We start from the raw sequence: 15,970 nt of genomic DNA, 5'->3' as shown, positions 1-15,970 counted from the left end.
AAAGCAGTGGAAGATGACCCAGGTGCTTGAGCCCCTGCACCCACGTAGGAGAACCAGAAGAAGCTCCTGGCTCCTGACTTTGGATTGGCCCAGCTCTGGTCATTGCAGCCATTTAGGGAGTGAACCAGTGGATGGAAGACCTTTCTCTCTGTCTCTCCCTGTCTCTGTAACTCTACCTCTAAAATAAGTAAATCAATCTTTTAAAAAAGAAAAAGGTAGCCTGTTTTTGAAATCTGTGGCAACCAAAATTGTGTATGTTAAGAGCACTAAAAGCCAGTCTAGGAGCCAGCACTGTGCCATATTGGGTAAATCCACTGCCTGAAGTTCCGGCATCCCATATGGGTGCTGGTTTGAGTCCCAGCTGCTCCACTTCCGTTCCAGCTCTCTGCTATGACCTGGGTAATCAGTAGAAGATGGCCCAAGTGCTTGGGCTCCTATACCCATGTGGGAGACCTGGAAGAGGCTCCTGGATCCTGGCTTCAGATTGGCTCAGCTCCAGCCATTCCTGCCATTTGGGAAGTAAACCAGTGGATGGAAGACTTTCTCTCTCTCTCTCTGCCTCTGACTCTCTGTAACTCTACCTTTCAAATAAAATCAATCTTTAAAAATAAAAAGCCAGTCTACTTTCCCTGGCAGTCTGCACATTGCTTCAAAATCCTACCCTCTCATGCTTAAGGTCACCTGTTTCCAGGTGGCCCCTATTAAAGGCGTTAGTTGCCTGGGAAACACAGCCATCAGTACCTATCTAGATGATTTGCAATCAGACCATCTGTGATGCCAGAATCTTATTTTCTGAACCCCAAATTAGGGTATGGGACAAGCACACACGCAGACGAAGGGTCTATTTGCAATCTGAGCTGCCTTGGAAATTCTGCTTCAGGTGGATGCTGTGGCTGTAGAGCAGCTGCACCTGAGAGAGCAGGTCAGGAATTCTGTCTGGGGAGCCAAGGTAATCTACCTTGAGGCACTGCTAGAAGTCTGGATCAGCAATGGCATCCAGTAGTGGTCAAAGGGCATGCAAACAGTAGTAAGAAGGCACCAAGAGTCAGAGGAGACCAGGAGGAGGGAAGAGGAGAGTTGGAGAAGATGAAGACATCCCTTAAAAAGCAGGTAAGAAGTATGCCCAGCCCCACCCCAAGTGGACCTGACTCCCTTCATAATTATTTTCTGGGCTGGATTTTTGCATTGTGGGAATTTGCCTAGCCAGCCTACACTTGCACCCTGAGAAAGATCTGGCACCCCTCAATGCTTCCCCTCCCTACTCTCCATTCTGTCTTCAAAAGGACAGTGTGTTCCTGCCCAGGGAAAGCAGAGATTCCATGTGGCAGGTATTTCACTGAGATAGACCTGGCCTTCAGAGAGCACTTCCTGAGATGGGAAAGGGCCTAGCAGTGGGAGAAGGTGGGATCCCTAGGTTGGGATCCTCACTCAGCTAAGGTCAACATTATACCCAAGGCTGGCTCCAGCCATCTGCAATGGAGATGATCCATCATCAGAAAATGATAGTAATAAAAAGGCTAATATTCTTCATTGTCAATCCTAGGAGCTACCCTGTGAAGTGGGTTCTATGGTTACTTCCACTTTGTAGCTGGGAAATTGAAACAACAAAAGGATAAGTAGCTTATATTCACACAGCTAATCATTGGCAGACTGAGAACTGGAGCTAAGAAATTTGTCTGCAGAGCCCAAGGGTTAACTACTGAGCTGTAAAAATAGCTACACTAGAGCATGTACAATGTCACTGTTGCACCTGCTTTACATCTACTCACTCACTGAACCCTCCCAAGGGCCTTCGGAGGTAGGTCCATTTTACAGATAAGGAAACCAGGCTAAAGAGTAACTCGCCTGAGGTCTTGCAGCTTGGAAGTGGCAGAGCTGGCACTGAATTCTCACTGGCTGACTCCAGAGTCCACATTCTGAGCCTCCAGGTGAGGTCACATATCAGGAAATTGTTACCAGGTAATGACAGCAACAACACCACCACCTACCATTTACTGAGGTCCTCAGGAATCCCAGGCTCTGATTCCTACATAATCACCCCATCCCAGCCTCACAATAACCTCACACAGTGGGTAATTAGGTGCAATAGACATCCATGGCCCCACCCAGCTGTATTTACTCCTTTGTTTATTCAAGAAACAGAAAGAGAGACAGAGCTCCCACCCAGCGGTTAACTCCCTAAATACCCACAACAGCCATGGCTGGAACTCAATACTCTACAACACTGGTAGGAACTCAAGTCTTTGAACTATCACTGCTTCCTCCCAGAATCTGCATTAGCAGGAAACTGGAGCCAGGAGCTGGAGCTGGGAATTGAATCCACCAGCACTCTCATGTGGGATACAGGCATCATAACTGCTAGGCTAAACATCTGCTCTGAATTTACTCCTTTAAATTGGCTTGCCACGAACAGGAGTGCCTCCTAGTCAAGAGGTCATATAAATCCCTTGGAAAAAAATTCCCATGCACTCCTACTGTATCCCTTGATTAAAGAACCCACTTTCAGATTTCCCAAGCAATCAGAAGGTGACTATTTCTACCTGTGTCTCCATCACCTCTTTCCCTGGTTCCTAGGAATACTGGTTCTCCTGGGCCCAAAAACAAAAGCAAGGCGAAGCACTCAGCCCGACCATCCTCTGTAGGCTGATTCCATGAAGTTCAGACTTGAAGTCGGGCCTGCCAGTGGCTACAACCCTACCTGCTGTCATTTGTGGGACAAGCTGGAGCCAGACAAAGCAGGATGGGCCCTGAAGAGTCAGACACTGGCTTCAGATCAGAAAACTTTTGCAGAAAGGCTGAGAGATTGCCCATCATTTCCTGGAGAGACAAATAGGATTTAGATCTTCTGGCAAGGGCAATGAAGGAATAGAGATAGTACTAGTAACAGTAATAACAACAGCAGCAATAGCAGTAATAGTAGTAATAGTAGCCACAGCAGCAACCGTGGCAGTAATAGTTACAGTAACAGCAGTAGTAACAGTCTCAGTATCAGCCGCAACATCAGCAGTAGTAACAGTAATGGTGACGGCCATAATAAGTACAGTATAGTCACCCACCTCAGCGACGTCTTGGTCATTGATAGGCTACAAGTATGGTGGGGTTCCCCCAGGATCACATCCCCTAGTGACATTGTAGGCGTCCGAATCGGTTCAGGTGCACTCCGTGGTGCTCACACAGTGACATAATGGTCTAAAGTCACATTTCTCGGAGCATGTCCCCATCTTAAGTTCTGCTTACACCTCATTGGATACCAGCGGCTTCCTAAGTAATCCATGCGTTTTCAGGCCTCTCCTAGAATCACTACATCCGTCCTCTCAGCAGAACGGAAAGACTTTTCATTCCCTGAAACCTATCTCCTGCATCAGTTTCTCCATCCTGACACATCGAGGGCTCTGTTCAGTCCTCAGAGAATCCCACATCATCCGGTTTTCACTTCTCACATAGCAGTGAGTACATCTGTGTGTGCTCATTTATATACGAATTTCCTAACCACCCCCACTCCAACTTTATCACAAACAGAAAAAGGGCAAGATCTCGTCTACACTGTGCTAGCCACATAGTTTCTCCATATTCATATAAAAATTGTGGCTTTGATTGATAAAAATGGGACTGGATTAGATAATCATTGTCAAATAAGCAATAGAGAAAGCTGTGCTTCTTTGAAGTTCTTCAAGCCATGTGCCAGTTTTGCGGACATACTCCTAAGACTGAAGACCAAGTGGGTCAGAAATACATTGGTAAATTTGAATTTCTTGTTCTCCTCTTAGAATCAAACCAGTGAACTCAGCTGAGTTGCTCTGGTTTGGATGTGGTTTGATTGTATCCTCTCTAGGTTTCCTGTGTTGAAATTCAGTCCCCATGGTGAGGTAATCAGAGGACGCAAACTCACTCGGACTCTGGTGTTTCAAGGAGGGGCCTTCAGGGAGTGATGAAGATTAGATGTGGTCATCAGCATGGAGCCTGCAGGACTGAATCCTGGGGTCTGTGTAAGAAGACGGAGAAAGACCGGAAGAGACACAAACACACACATGCTCCCCGTCTCTGGCCTTGTTATGCCCTGCACTGCATCGGGGCTCTGCCAGCAAGAAGGCCAATGTCAGAAGCAGTCCCTCGACTTTGCACCTCCAGTTCCATGAGCCAAAACAAGCCTCCTCTCTGTAAGCCCCTGACTGTGAGAGATGGTGTCACTAACGCATGAGTCAAGCTAAGAGGAGCACAGCCATCAGCTGTCCTCCACCTGTGCCCATTCTTCCAAGGAGATCTCCCAGCTTTTAACGTGGTCACCATCTGACTGGGGCAATTAAGACAGTTTCCAAGCTACAAACGTAGTGACAGTGCTGAGCCTCTGTGTCCTGCACCTGCCCTGCCTAGTGAGGCTTTGGGGCTGGAGCCCGGGGACATTCAAGGCGTGGCAGGCAGTCTGCCAGTGTTCCTACCTAACCCCACAGATGCGAGGCAACTCTGCTCGCCTCTCCTCTTTGCTCCCCTAGGTGGAAGAGTAGGCAAGGACCTGTTAGACTGTTACAGACTTGATTTTTTTTTCTCTTTCTTTGCCCAAATTAGTCATTTTAAGAAAAAAGGGGGAAAGAAACTACTTGTCATTTCTGGGATTAGTCACACACATGAGGTATGCATCAAACCACATTACAGTCAATGCACAGCTTAAGGCTTCTTCCTCTGCGAGATGAATGGAGAAGGAGAGCCAGGGAGTGACCACCCAGGCAAATGACCAGCCAGCATGTCTCCTAGAAGCCATGGGTGACCGCCCTGAAGGGTGGAAGCCAGCGATAGACACTGGGTGGAGACAGGTGCCAGGAGATTTGGGGAGAACAGAATTGTTACTATAGCAAAGATGGCCTAAGTCCCACAGGAAAGTCCTGCCGAACCTTAAGTCCTCAGAGGCACCAGTCTCGATTCCAGGGGCACAGGGCACTGGATGTGGCAGGAGTACCCGGCTCCTGGGGAGAGGGCCCCCAACTCTAGATCAGACCCTCCTATCATCTGTGTGCGAAGCCGCCATGGGCAGAGTTCAGCTGGGTGCCTTGAGCAGGTAATGCACACACTTGGGAGGCAGCAGGTGATGGCTTATGTACTTGGCCCCTGCCACCCAAGGAGACCTAGATTGAGTTCCTGGTTCTCTGCTTCTGCCTGGCCCAGCCCTGGTGGCTGCATGCATTTGGGAAGTGAACTAATGAATGGAACATCTTTCTCCCTCTCTCTCTAATAAGATTAATTAATAAAAAATAAATAGTCACCCAAGGGCCTCCAGGGTTTCAGGGGCAGTAGGTCTGCAACAGGACCTGAGGCTCTGCACTCCTAACAAGTTCCCTGGTGATGCTGACGCTGCTGGTCCAGGGACCACGGCTGGTGAACACCGGCTTCATAGCGACAGCACCAACAGCAGGAACTCAGCTCTGAAGAAAAGGGGACAGGCAAGTGCTTAAGGGGAACTTACAGGGATGAAGTTCCCCCACTCACCCCCTCTCAACCCCCACCCCAAGCTGCTGGCACCTTTCTTTGCCAAGCAGAGGTAACGTTCAGAGAAGGCAGAAGGTTCCTGCTTGGCGAAAGCCATTCACACCCTCCAGTGTGGCTGAGGACAGAGGACCAAGATGCCACCAGCAGCCCACAGTTGCAACATGGTTCATTCCCTGAGGGCCTTTCCTTGGACCAGGGAAGGAAAAACTGCAAAAGAAAGCAGACACTGGCCACACAGTGCAGCCCTGGCACCCTTGGCCTCTTCATTCCACCTTGGAGTTCACTGAAGCATAATGGCAATGTGAGGTCATTAACACAGGCTGCACCTCAGGTGACCCCAGAGAGCGTTTGTGTGGTTTCCTAGCAACGTAAGCATTAAGGAACAGAGGCAAAAACCAAGGTTCGAGGAGCTCATCGCCTGCTGCTGTCCCCATCGGTGCTGGAAGGGATTTCTGCAGTATTAGATGGGTTTCAGCTGGCAGCAGGAGGATGGCCTATGATCCCAATCCACAGGCTGTACATAAAACCACAGGCAGATTATTGCTCTGTCGCCACCACAGTGAAACTGCACAGGAGCGAAATGGCAAATGATGCTGTGTAAGCGAGCTGCTGGCAGGAAGACCAGCTCAGCGTGCAATAATCTGAAATAAAACCAGGTTTTAGGGGTCAGCATTGTGGCACAGCTGGTAAATATGCCGCCTGTAAAACCAGCATCCCGTACTGGGTGCTGGTTGGAATTCAGGCTGCTCTGCTTCCGATCCAGCTCCCTGCTAATGGCCTGGGAAAAGCAGTTGAGGATGGCCCAAGTGCTTGGGCCCCTGCCATCCACATGGGAGGCCTGGAAGAAGCTTCTTGCTCCTGGCTTCAGCCTGGCGCAGCCCTGGTCATCGCGACCATCAAGGGAATGAGACATGCAGATGGAAGATTTCTCTCTGTCTCTCCCTCTCTCTCTGTAACTCTTTCAAATAAATAAATACATTTTTAAAAAGAAAAAAATTTTACAGTTTGAGGGTTGAGAAATAAGTTGCATGCCATTTTCAGAGGTCAATACTGTGAAGTTATTGCCTTTTGCCCAATAGCATCAAATGGACCAAAGTGGCAACAAATGCTATCCATTGAGATTTCTAGTCCATAAGGATGAAGTTGGAAGATGTGGGTTTTGGAGTGGAAGTTAGAGTGTGAACTTTGGAATCGGCCATAAGTTCAAGTCCCAGATCTGCCATTCATCAGCTGAGTGACCTTGGGAATATCACCCAATTCATACATCCAAACTATAAGCAAGTCCTTAGCTCCATCACTAAAATACACCCTAAGTTCGCCCACCTATCTCCTTGCTACTCCCACATCCAAGCCACCACATCTCTAGACTGGATTCCTGCAGGAACTTGCTAACCTAACCTGGTTAGCAGGTTAGGAAATGTCCCCACTTCCCTGGTGGCACCCGGCAGTCCATTTTCTACCCAACAGCAAGTGTTCTTTTCTTGTCTGATTGGGGCAAAATACAAAAAACAGGAAACTCGCCCCTGAACCATTTTTTGGTGTGTGACTCAGTAGTGGTCAGTATATTTATAATGTTGTGCAGTGAATCTCTGGGACTTTTTCATCTTGCAAAACTGAAACTATACCTGTTAGAACCCCTAGTGCCACCTTCCCTTCACTTGTCGTGTGTCCCCAGCACCTGCCACAGTATCTAACACAAGGCAGGTGCTCACTAAATATGACTGAAGCAACGTCAAAACTTGCAGAGCTCAATTACTTCAACTATGAAAGTGGGCATGATAACTATGACAACCGAGAGACAATTGTAAATAAACAATGATCACAAGTGTGCATCAGACCCTTGACAAAAAAACGCTACTTCCTTCTGTGCTATTTTGATGGAGAAGTTTGAGAAATGTACTTCAGGAGAGATGTTAGTCCTTGGAAGTGGAGTTCCAGACCTGGAGGTGGTCATCTGGTTCAGATAATCACCTGGGGTGTGTTTATAGCACACCAGGGCCAGGGCCATGCTGGCCAAGTGGACGAAACTTTGGAGGTGAGGCAAGGCAAGGCTTAGGCAGGTGGTGTTTTTTGTTTTTGTTTTTTGCAGTTTCTTGGGAAATTCCATTCTGGGACTGAGAGCCCCAGGTCAAGGCAAATCTACTAACTTCATGGATGAAGTTTTCTAATTTGGGGCACAGAAAGGGGACCTGCCCACTCCACACAGCAGAAACTACTATGGGCCCCTGTTCTGGCTCCAAGTCCGCAGTCTGTCCGTTGTAGCAGAAGGCTTCCACCAGCAGGTGCAGCTTTCCAGCCTTCAGGGGACCTTGGCTTGTTAATGAGTTCCATTCTTGTATGCAGGATAGCCAAGTTAAGTTCCTCTCATCACCACGCCAGTCAAAGCTCTCAGCACAGGCACTGTGGTGGCCAGGCAGCACCTGCCCCTCCAGATCCACCCTCCACCTGCTCCAACTCCTCCATGCCCAGGGAGGCTGACCCTTAGGCATCATGTCATCCATGCTCCTCTCTGGCTGCTGATTCATTCAGCCATTGGGTGTTTCCAGCGGAAGATAAGAGGCCTGGGAGAGGGGAAACAACCCTAACCTCATCAGATTCTGCGAGACAGCCTGAGCCCACGAAACCAGCACCCCTGCTATTTTACGTGGCACAGGATAAGTATCCTTCCTTCCTGACACACAATCAGATGTGGGCAAAATCTGTCCAGAGCTTGGGGGAGGAATCAGAAATTAGACTATATTTATAGCAAAGTGCTGAAACTAAAGAATCATTTAGTAAGACAGTCAACACAATTAAAAACAGGCTTTGTTCTCCATTGTCTTCGATTCTCTTGTTCATTATTCCTTTCTTCCTTGGCATAGGGTCACCTTCACTTTCCATTTCCTGATCTGTGTAATAATAAACAAAATTCCACACCTTTTACAACCTCTTGTGGGCCTTTTACGAGGGCTTCTGTACTTTGAGTACTGCCTTTCCTACCACTCAGAAGGTGGTGTCAATGAGCTGAAGCTGGACTCCAGGGAAGACACATGCATTTCCACTTTTCCAAGACTAATCGGCAGCCTGAGTCCACCTTTCAAAGGGCTGTGGTCCCTTCTCAGCAGTGCTCAGACCTGTCTCAGCCAATCTCATTGGAATGTTCTGAACTGCAGTCCACTATAGAGGCTTGGACACCCACGCGCTCCCAGTTTGTCCTGGATGGAAGAATCTACTGAGGTCATAGCAGTTAGTGGAGTTGGAAATGACCAGGCTAGGCTGCTCAGGGGTCAGTTCACCGTGGCTGTGTGTTCTTGGACAAAATGCTGAACCTCTCTGATTCAGTTCACTCTTATGTAAAAGTAGAACAGTGGCCAGATTTACTGTGAGGCTAGTGGTTGATAGGAAACTGCCTTGGGTTTCTGGCCCTGAGGGGCCCACGAGGAAGAGAAGGGATTTGTGAGGATTGGTAATAATGAATGTTGAGGTCACAGTATGTAACAGGGGACCAGTCAATAATAATTATTATTACTTTATAAGGCTGGTGTGTGTTGATAGTCACAATGTGTAACAACGATCATTTGATGCTAGCAACATGGTAGATGCCCAATACATGGTGCAATATATTCAAAAGCAGGTCTAAGGACACATGGGAAGAAAGCTCAAAGTAACTCACCCTGGCCCAGGCACTTGGATTATTCTAATACCTCTGATGCACTTGGGGTCACCATCTCCTCCCTGAAAAACCAACTGGGCCCCTGGCAGACATGGTTTAAGAGTGACAACATTAAGACCCAGCAAGCAAGCTAAATTTTCCACTAGCCCTAGAAAATGAGAAATAGCAGACACTGTTCAGACCTTATTTTAGATTCCAAGTTAGTTGAAAGCTGGAATGCAAATTTGAAAGCAAAGTTTCATAACCTTCATTTGTGGACTGTTACAGTCTTTGCCTTTTTTTTCTTGTGGGAGCTGGTGCTTTCTACAGTGCTGGACCAGGGGGCAAGAGGTGGGGGCTGCATCCCTGCTACGCCATTAGCTGGCTCTGTGTCCTTGGAACCCTGGTTCTCAGCTGTCGAACGCAGGGATTGAGCTAGACAATAAATATGTGTTTCCATGCCAAAACTTGAACATGTTGGAGGAGGACGTTTGTGCTATGACTGACAGTGAAGCCCTTGGGCAGGTGAGGTGGGGCTGAGCGCTCCCCAACAGCCAGGAAGAGACCCCACTGCCTGGTGAATGGTCCTCCCCACCTGGAATCCTGGACAACTGAGAGGAGGTGCACTGAGATACAGGGAAGGTGTGGGCTGTAGGAGCAGAAACTGACTCTGAGCAATTGCCCACTGAGACACATGCTGAAGAGAGAGGCTGAACAGATGAGCACAGGTGACAGTGACATGAAGGGCACTGACAACCCTGACATGAATGCTTTTGGTGAAGGAATTGAAATAAAAGTCTGATTGAAGGGGATTCCAACAAGACTGGAAAGAGAAGAATTAGAGATGTTGGACACTCTTTGGAGGAGATTTACTATAGATCTAGAAAATCATTGTTCACAGCAAAAGAGATGAGCACTCAGAACAGTGACTGTTAGCTTCTAAATGCTGACACATGGGAGCAATGTGTCATGATGACCTCACTACAGCCCTGAGAGGCACTGGGGCCAAGCTCTACCCAAACCTGATGTGAGAGAAATGAAGCAGATAAATATGGCAACTGAGACCAGCCCCCACTGTTGATTCACTGGTTCATCCATTGACGTAACACAGGTCTGCTGAGTGCCTGTTGTGCCCCTGGGATACACAGATCACTAGGGCGGAGCTGGGAGCTGTGCTCTGTCCAGTCAGTATAATAGGGGAAGGCCTATTATACTGTATGTGAACTGATCTTTGCTATTAAATGTGTGAGTCACAAATCATGAAGGCAACTCAGCGCCCTGACTCTACGAAGACTGTCAAATATATTTATTCGAGCTTCTTCATTTTTAGAAATATTTAGCCAAAGAGCATCTTCTATACTTTATTTCTTAGATCTCTGAACTGGAAATAAATAGCACTAAGGGCTGAGCTCTCTTTTAGTCCACACCACCTGCAGCATCTCCATACTATGACCCATTAAAGTATGATCCATCTTTCGGCAGACTCTAGAGAAAGAGGTTAATTAGTGATCATTTGTGGGTTTGTTATAAATAAGAAAAACCATGCTTTGGGAATGGGGCTGAAATTCTCAGTTCCTTGGCCATCCATCACTGTCAAAAAGGCAGAATGTAATCAATTGCTTAGCATTGAAAAGACTGAACATCCAAATGTAATCCATCTCCTTGAACTTTATTACCAATGTTCCCTGCTCAACCTCTTGAGTAATCCGATTTCTCTGATCAAGAAAATTAGATGTAGAATCAGAGCAGAGGCATTGATTAATCCTTTTCCCACCACCACCCCAGTGCTGTTCACCAACAGATACACTTAAACTGCTTCCAATGTAATCTTTGCTAATTGAGTTGAGAAAGCTGTGCAGGCTTGCTTGGCATCCATCTCCAGGAGAGTCCCTTCTTTAACACAGAAGGGAAAGGCCAGAGATGAGGGCAGCCCACCCAGCTACTGGCAAAGCTGAGATTCCAGCACCAGGCCCTGCTTTCTGAACCTTTCAACACTGGACCATAGCCCAGTGGTTCCACTCACAGGTCAGAGGGGGAGCCAGGCTAGGCCCAAAACCTGGAGCTGATGCCTACTTCCTGTTTGCCTTTTGGGCCTGGAAGTCAATTAAAGGAGTGGTACAGACTGAAGAAGGCAATGTGTTGGGGGACAAAGGCTTAGCATAATCCCAGCACTCACTCAATGAAGGTGACTTTCATTCATTGCTATGCCTGCTTTCGCACAGACAGGAAGGACCACACAGCAGGAGGAGGGTAAATCCAACACTCAGGGTAAGCAACATCGCTGGTTAACTTTCACTCAATTCAACTGTGCACACCCATGGAGATGGCGCATTCTTGGGTTGAGATGTGAGCGTGCGTGGTCTCTGAGGCCGGTGCTGTCATAGAAGGACAGGCTGCTGTCTTCCATGTTCGGAGATCCTCCATGGCATCTCCAGTTAGACTTGTGTCTGGTGTGTTGCTTCCCCATTCAGGCCGATCCACTCCTCCCGTAGTGCACCGGCTGCCTTTCTCCTACAATGCCCTCCTCTGCATCACAGACTGAGTGCTGCTCCCACCCCAAGTCCACCTGTGGAAGCCCCAACCCCCAGAACACACTGGTCCTTAAAGGAGTGATTAAATGAAATGGGGCTTTATCCAAATTTGACATAAGGGAAATGAGGCAGATAAATATGGTGACTGATACCAGGTCCCACAATTGGTTCACTGGTTCGTGCGTTCATGGGCTCTAAAAGCCAATCTGGCTGGTCTTTACCAGGAGAGGGATCTGAAGACTCAGAGAGACGTCAAAGATGCACGGGTGTGGAGGGCAGATGACGTGAGAATGTGGGGAGGAGCCAAGGAACGAGGCCTCAAGAGACACCCAGCCTTGACCTTGGCCTTCTCGGCTCTAGAACTATGGGGAACTATGGGAGATAAAGTTCTTTCGTTGAGGACACCCAGTCTGGAATTTTGTTTTGTCCACCTAAAGATGGCTAATCCTGTCACCTTGTTTCCCTGACACCCAGGCTCCTCTGAGATAAAGCATGGTGACTCATTTTATGGAGACGCTGGGAAATTCTGTTTCCAGACACTGGCTTCTGGTGTTGCTCAACAGTGGCCGGAAGGAAGGATCACACACAAGACAGCACCCTTCTCTTCTGGGCCATTCTTTGGCCTGGAGAGAGAGAGACACCACGGTTCTCAAAGATGAAGCAGGTGCAATTTCTGCTCATTCACATTCCGGCTTCTTCTCACACCACACATTCATTTCTAGCCATCTATCTCCCTGGAGCTCTGCTCTCAGGAATAGGCACCAAACCACCCACAAAAGGAACTCACAGTTTCCAGCCACGGTTCCCATACTTAGCAAAATGTGCTACATCCGAGGCACTGCTGGGAGGGAGCTTCACCACGTAGCTGTAACCTTCACACCTGAACTGGATCATAAGCTCCCTGCATGTGCCAGGGCCCCTCTGATCCCACATGTTGCACTAAACAACCTGGGGACAGAAACACAACTGCATAGACTACAATGTGAATAGCAAACTGTGGGGTTGTGCAGTGCACAAACTGCACAGCTGTACAAGGGGGCCTTGGCAGAAGCCATACCCTATCCAGGTCATCTCCCTCTCAGCTCCATGCTGAGCAGCTAGATTGCTTAGTAAATATTTTTTTTTTTTATTTTTGACAGGCAGAGTGGACAGAGAGAGAGAGACAGAGAGAAAGGTCTTCCTTTTGCCGTTGGTTCACCCTCCAATGGCCGCCGCGGTAGCGCGCTGCGGCCGGCGCACCGCACTGATCAGATGGCAGGAGCCAGGTGCTTCTCCTGGTCTCCCATGGGGTGCAGGGCCCAAGCACGTGGGCCATCCTCCACTGCACTCCCTGGCCACAGCAGAGAGCTGGCCTGGAAGAGGGGCAACCGGGACAGGATCGGTGCCCCGACCGGGACTAGAACCCGGTGTGCCGGCGCCGCTAGGCGGAGGATTAGCCTATTGAGCCGCGGCGCCGGCTGCTTAGTAAATATTGATTCACTGGCATTTTAAGCACAGTGTTTTTCTACAAAAAGGGAAAAAAGTCAAAGCTAGCAAGAAAGGCATTGTGTTGGGTATTAGCTGAGTGTTGGATCATGTTGGGGTCTACTTAGACACTGGTAACTACGGCAGTAGACACAGGAGAACCTGATGTTCACGACTGTCTGAGGGCAGCGAGGGGATTAGGTGCTTGAGATCCTGAAGCTTGTCCTCCGTCTGCACCTTGAACATGACCTTGTAATCACGTTCATCTTGTCACTGCTCACACTCAGTGATGACTTGATTCTCCTCCGATTGCTGCTTTCATCGGGAGCCAGAGTATACGCGAATTCACTTGCTGATTCAGAACAGTGTGTATCTCATTCTCTTAGAGCTCTGTGGATGAGCCAGTGCAGGGCCCTGCAGCAGGGGCTGGGGCCAGGGAGGCCGTCAGGGGAAAGCAGTTCCCCCAGAGGCTTACAGGGCAGGGATGGCTTCCTAGAGACGCACCTGTCAGCCTGAAGCCCTGGCGGTTACTTTCATGTGAGGAATAGAGCCCTCAACTAGGCCCTGTCTCCCACGGCAGCACCTCTGAACCATCTTTCCCTGCATACTGAATCCCTGGACTTCAAATCCCAAGCAGAATCTTGCATGATGAGGGGTGACGTGAGCTGGGGCATGTGCAGGTTCCCACGGGTAGGCTAGGATACACCAGCCCCAGATGAGGCATGCCAATGACGCTGGGGCAGCAGGTGCCCTACCGGAGACGCTGTTGGGAAGGCTCGGCCTGCTCCTGACTCTTCCACGCTTGTCTTTCTCCTGTTTCCCAGCCTGGCTCTCCCCTGTGGTTCACATAGTCTGTCACCAAACATAAGTGACAAGGGAATGCTTTCGGCTAAGACCTCAAAGATCCCTGCCTGTCCCATGAGGGTCACACTGGTCCCCTGGAGTAGTTTCCTATGGGTCCAAGCCCTTGGGTTTCTCATCGACAGAGTTCAGTGCTTACCCACAACCTCAGTGTGTGGGTGGGTTTGCCTCATTTAACTCCCAAAGAGAAACTTCTCTGAGTTCCAGGGAGACAGGCAGCTGGCTACCCCCTTACAGGCTCTCCTAAAGCACCGTCGAGAGAGAGAGCAGGAGACAATGGCTGTCACATTGCAGCGTAGAAGCGATGCATAGCCGGTGATGCCATCACAGACACGACACGGATGTCCCCAGGGGAACGTCTGCTGAGTGACCCTGGGACTTCACCCCCTAACCTGACCCCACCTGAATGGCATCGAAAGAGTGACAACCACGTGTGGAGAGAACCTCGAGGGAGCCTGGTTGGCTCCTAATGGCCCACAAGCTTGAAGGTGGTCATCACAGCTAAGGGATGAACCTTGCCCTAAAGAATGACAATGGGAAGTCTGGAGGTCTTCCCAGTAATTTCTCAGCAGAAACAAAGTTCCTTGTGGCGTACCTGCGGCTCGCTGGGCACTGGACTACCCAGTGGGCCTGTGTAATCTCCATCCCATCTTCAGAATAACCCAAGAAAGTCTTACCCCATTTTCCCAAGGGAAGACTGAGACTAGCAAGAGCAAGCAGTTGATTGGCTCAAGGTCACACAGCTAGGAAGTGGCTGGCCCACACGGTCAAGAACCCAGTCCCCCTCAGCCACACAGTCAGCACTCGCGGGAAAGGAGCAGTGGAGCATAGATTGTGTTAAGCTTTGCTAAGCTTCATAACCTCCCTGCGCTGGTTATTTTGTCCCCACTGTCTGTGTCCCCACTGTGATTAGCTGAGAATAAAAAATCCTCAAGCAAGAGGAGCCCATCTGCTTGTCGTGAAGAGGCAGCAAAAAGAGAAATCTCCAGATCCGTGGGGCCAAGTGGGGAGCTGAGAGTCAGGCCAGGGAAGCTGCACTCCAGAGCCTCCCGCCAGGAGCCCAGAGACCCAGAGAAAGAAATCTTCGTGCACAGCAGTCTGGGTGGGGGTGAGGGATGCATCTTGTGGATATTAGCCTATGAAAAGAGCCACTGGTCTTTGTCCACAGAAAGTGAGATTCTCTGGATTTTGACAATACCATTTCCCAAAAAGGACGCCCATGGTTGTTTTAATCATGGGTGCAGATGCTCTGAGGCTGGACCCAGAGCAGCCACACTCAGGGTACCCCTGCTTCTCTGACTGCTTGTGTCTCCTCCTCACCTGGTCTCGCTTTAGTCGATGTGGCCCCAGATGGCCTGGGGAGGTGAGCTTGGCTCCTGATTACATATCTACACATTGGAACACTTGGCTGTAGCCACCCCGCCTCAGCCCAGGCTAATCTCTGGTGCTTCCGCTATGTAGAAGACACTGGTGCTATGCCCTTCCTCCAAGCTGCCCCTAACGGGGCTCATCAGTCGGTGACAATCAGCATCTGGACTCCAGGAAGGAACAGCTGTGAGGAGGCAGAGGCTTGGGGTTGGGGGCTACCTGATAATGGATGGTTACTTCCTTCCCATGCAGCCCGAGCCCAGAATCCAGCCCCAGTCACCCAAGCTTGGCTCCTGTCTGGGGACTTGTCTGGGTCCAGAAGCTGCCTTGGGAACAGTGTTAGCTGCAGCAGAGCTGAGCCAGGGGTCTTCCCGTGACTCTGGCCTCACCTGGAGCGTGCGGGCTCAGAGAAATGCAGAGGGAAGTGCAGAGATAAAGGAGCAGGGCACACACTGGGGGAGCAAAGCCTGGAAATAGTGGTGGCTCCATGGGAAGGCCCCACTCCCCCACCAGACAACCTCCTCTGGTTGACACAGCAGCCCTAGGGTGCAGCGCTGCTGGACAGCGCTAGGCTGTCAGGACTCTGATGGCGACTTCCACTTGTGTCTGGCTCTGCTCTTCTGCCAGTGCCCTCTGA

At 49.5% G+C, this 15,970-nt stretch overlaps 1 protein-coding gene across 1 annotated transcript in view; it reads right to left on the bottom strand.

Annotated features, from left to right (window-relative positions):
- TMEM65 (transmembrane protein 65) overlaps positions 1 to 15,970 on the bottom strand; it is a 139,103-nt gene that overhangs the window by 20,741 nt on the left and 102,392 nt on the right. The window lies entirely within an intron of this gene.

This window comes from Lepus europaeus, chromosome 4 (assembly GCF_033115175.1).
Source record: "Lepus europaeus isolate LE1 chromosome 4, mLepTim1.pri, whole genome shotgun sequence".
Taxonomy (NCBI): Eukaryota; Metazoa; Chordata; class Mammalia; order Lagomorpha; family Leporidae; genus Lepus; species Lepus europaeus.
The sequence above is the reverse complement of the archived record's forward strand: the minus strand, read 5'-3'. Positions and strand labels throughout refer to the sequence as shown.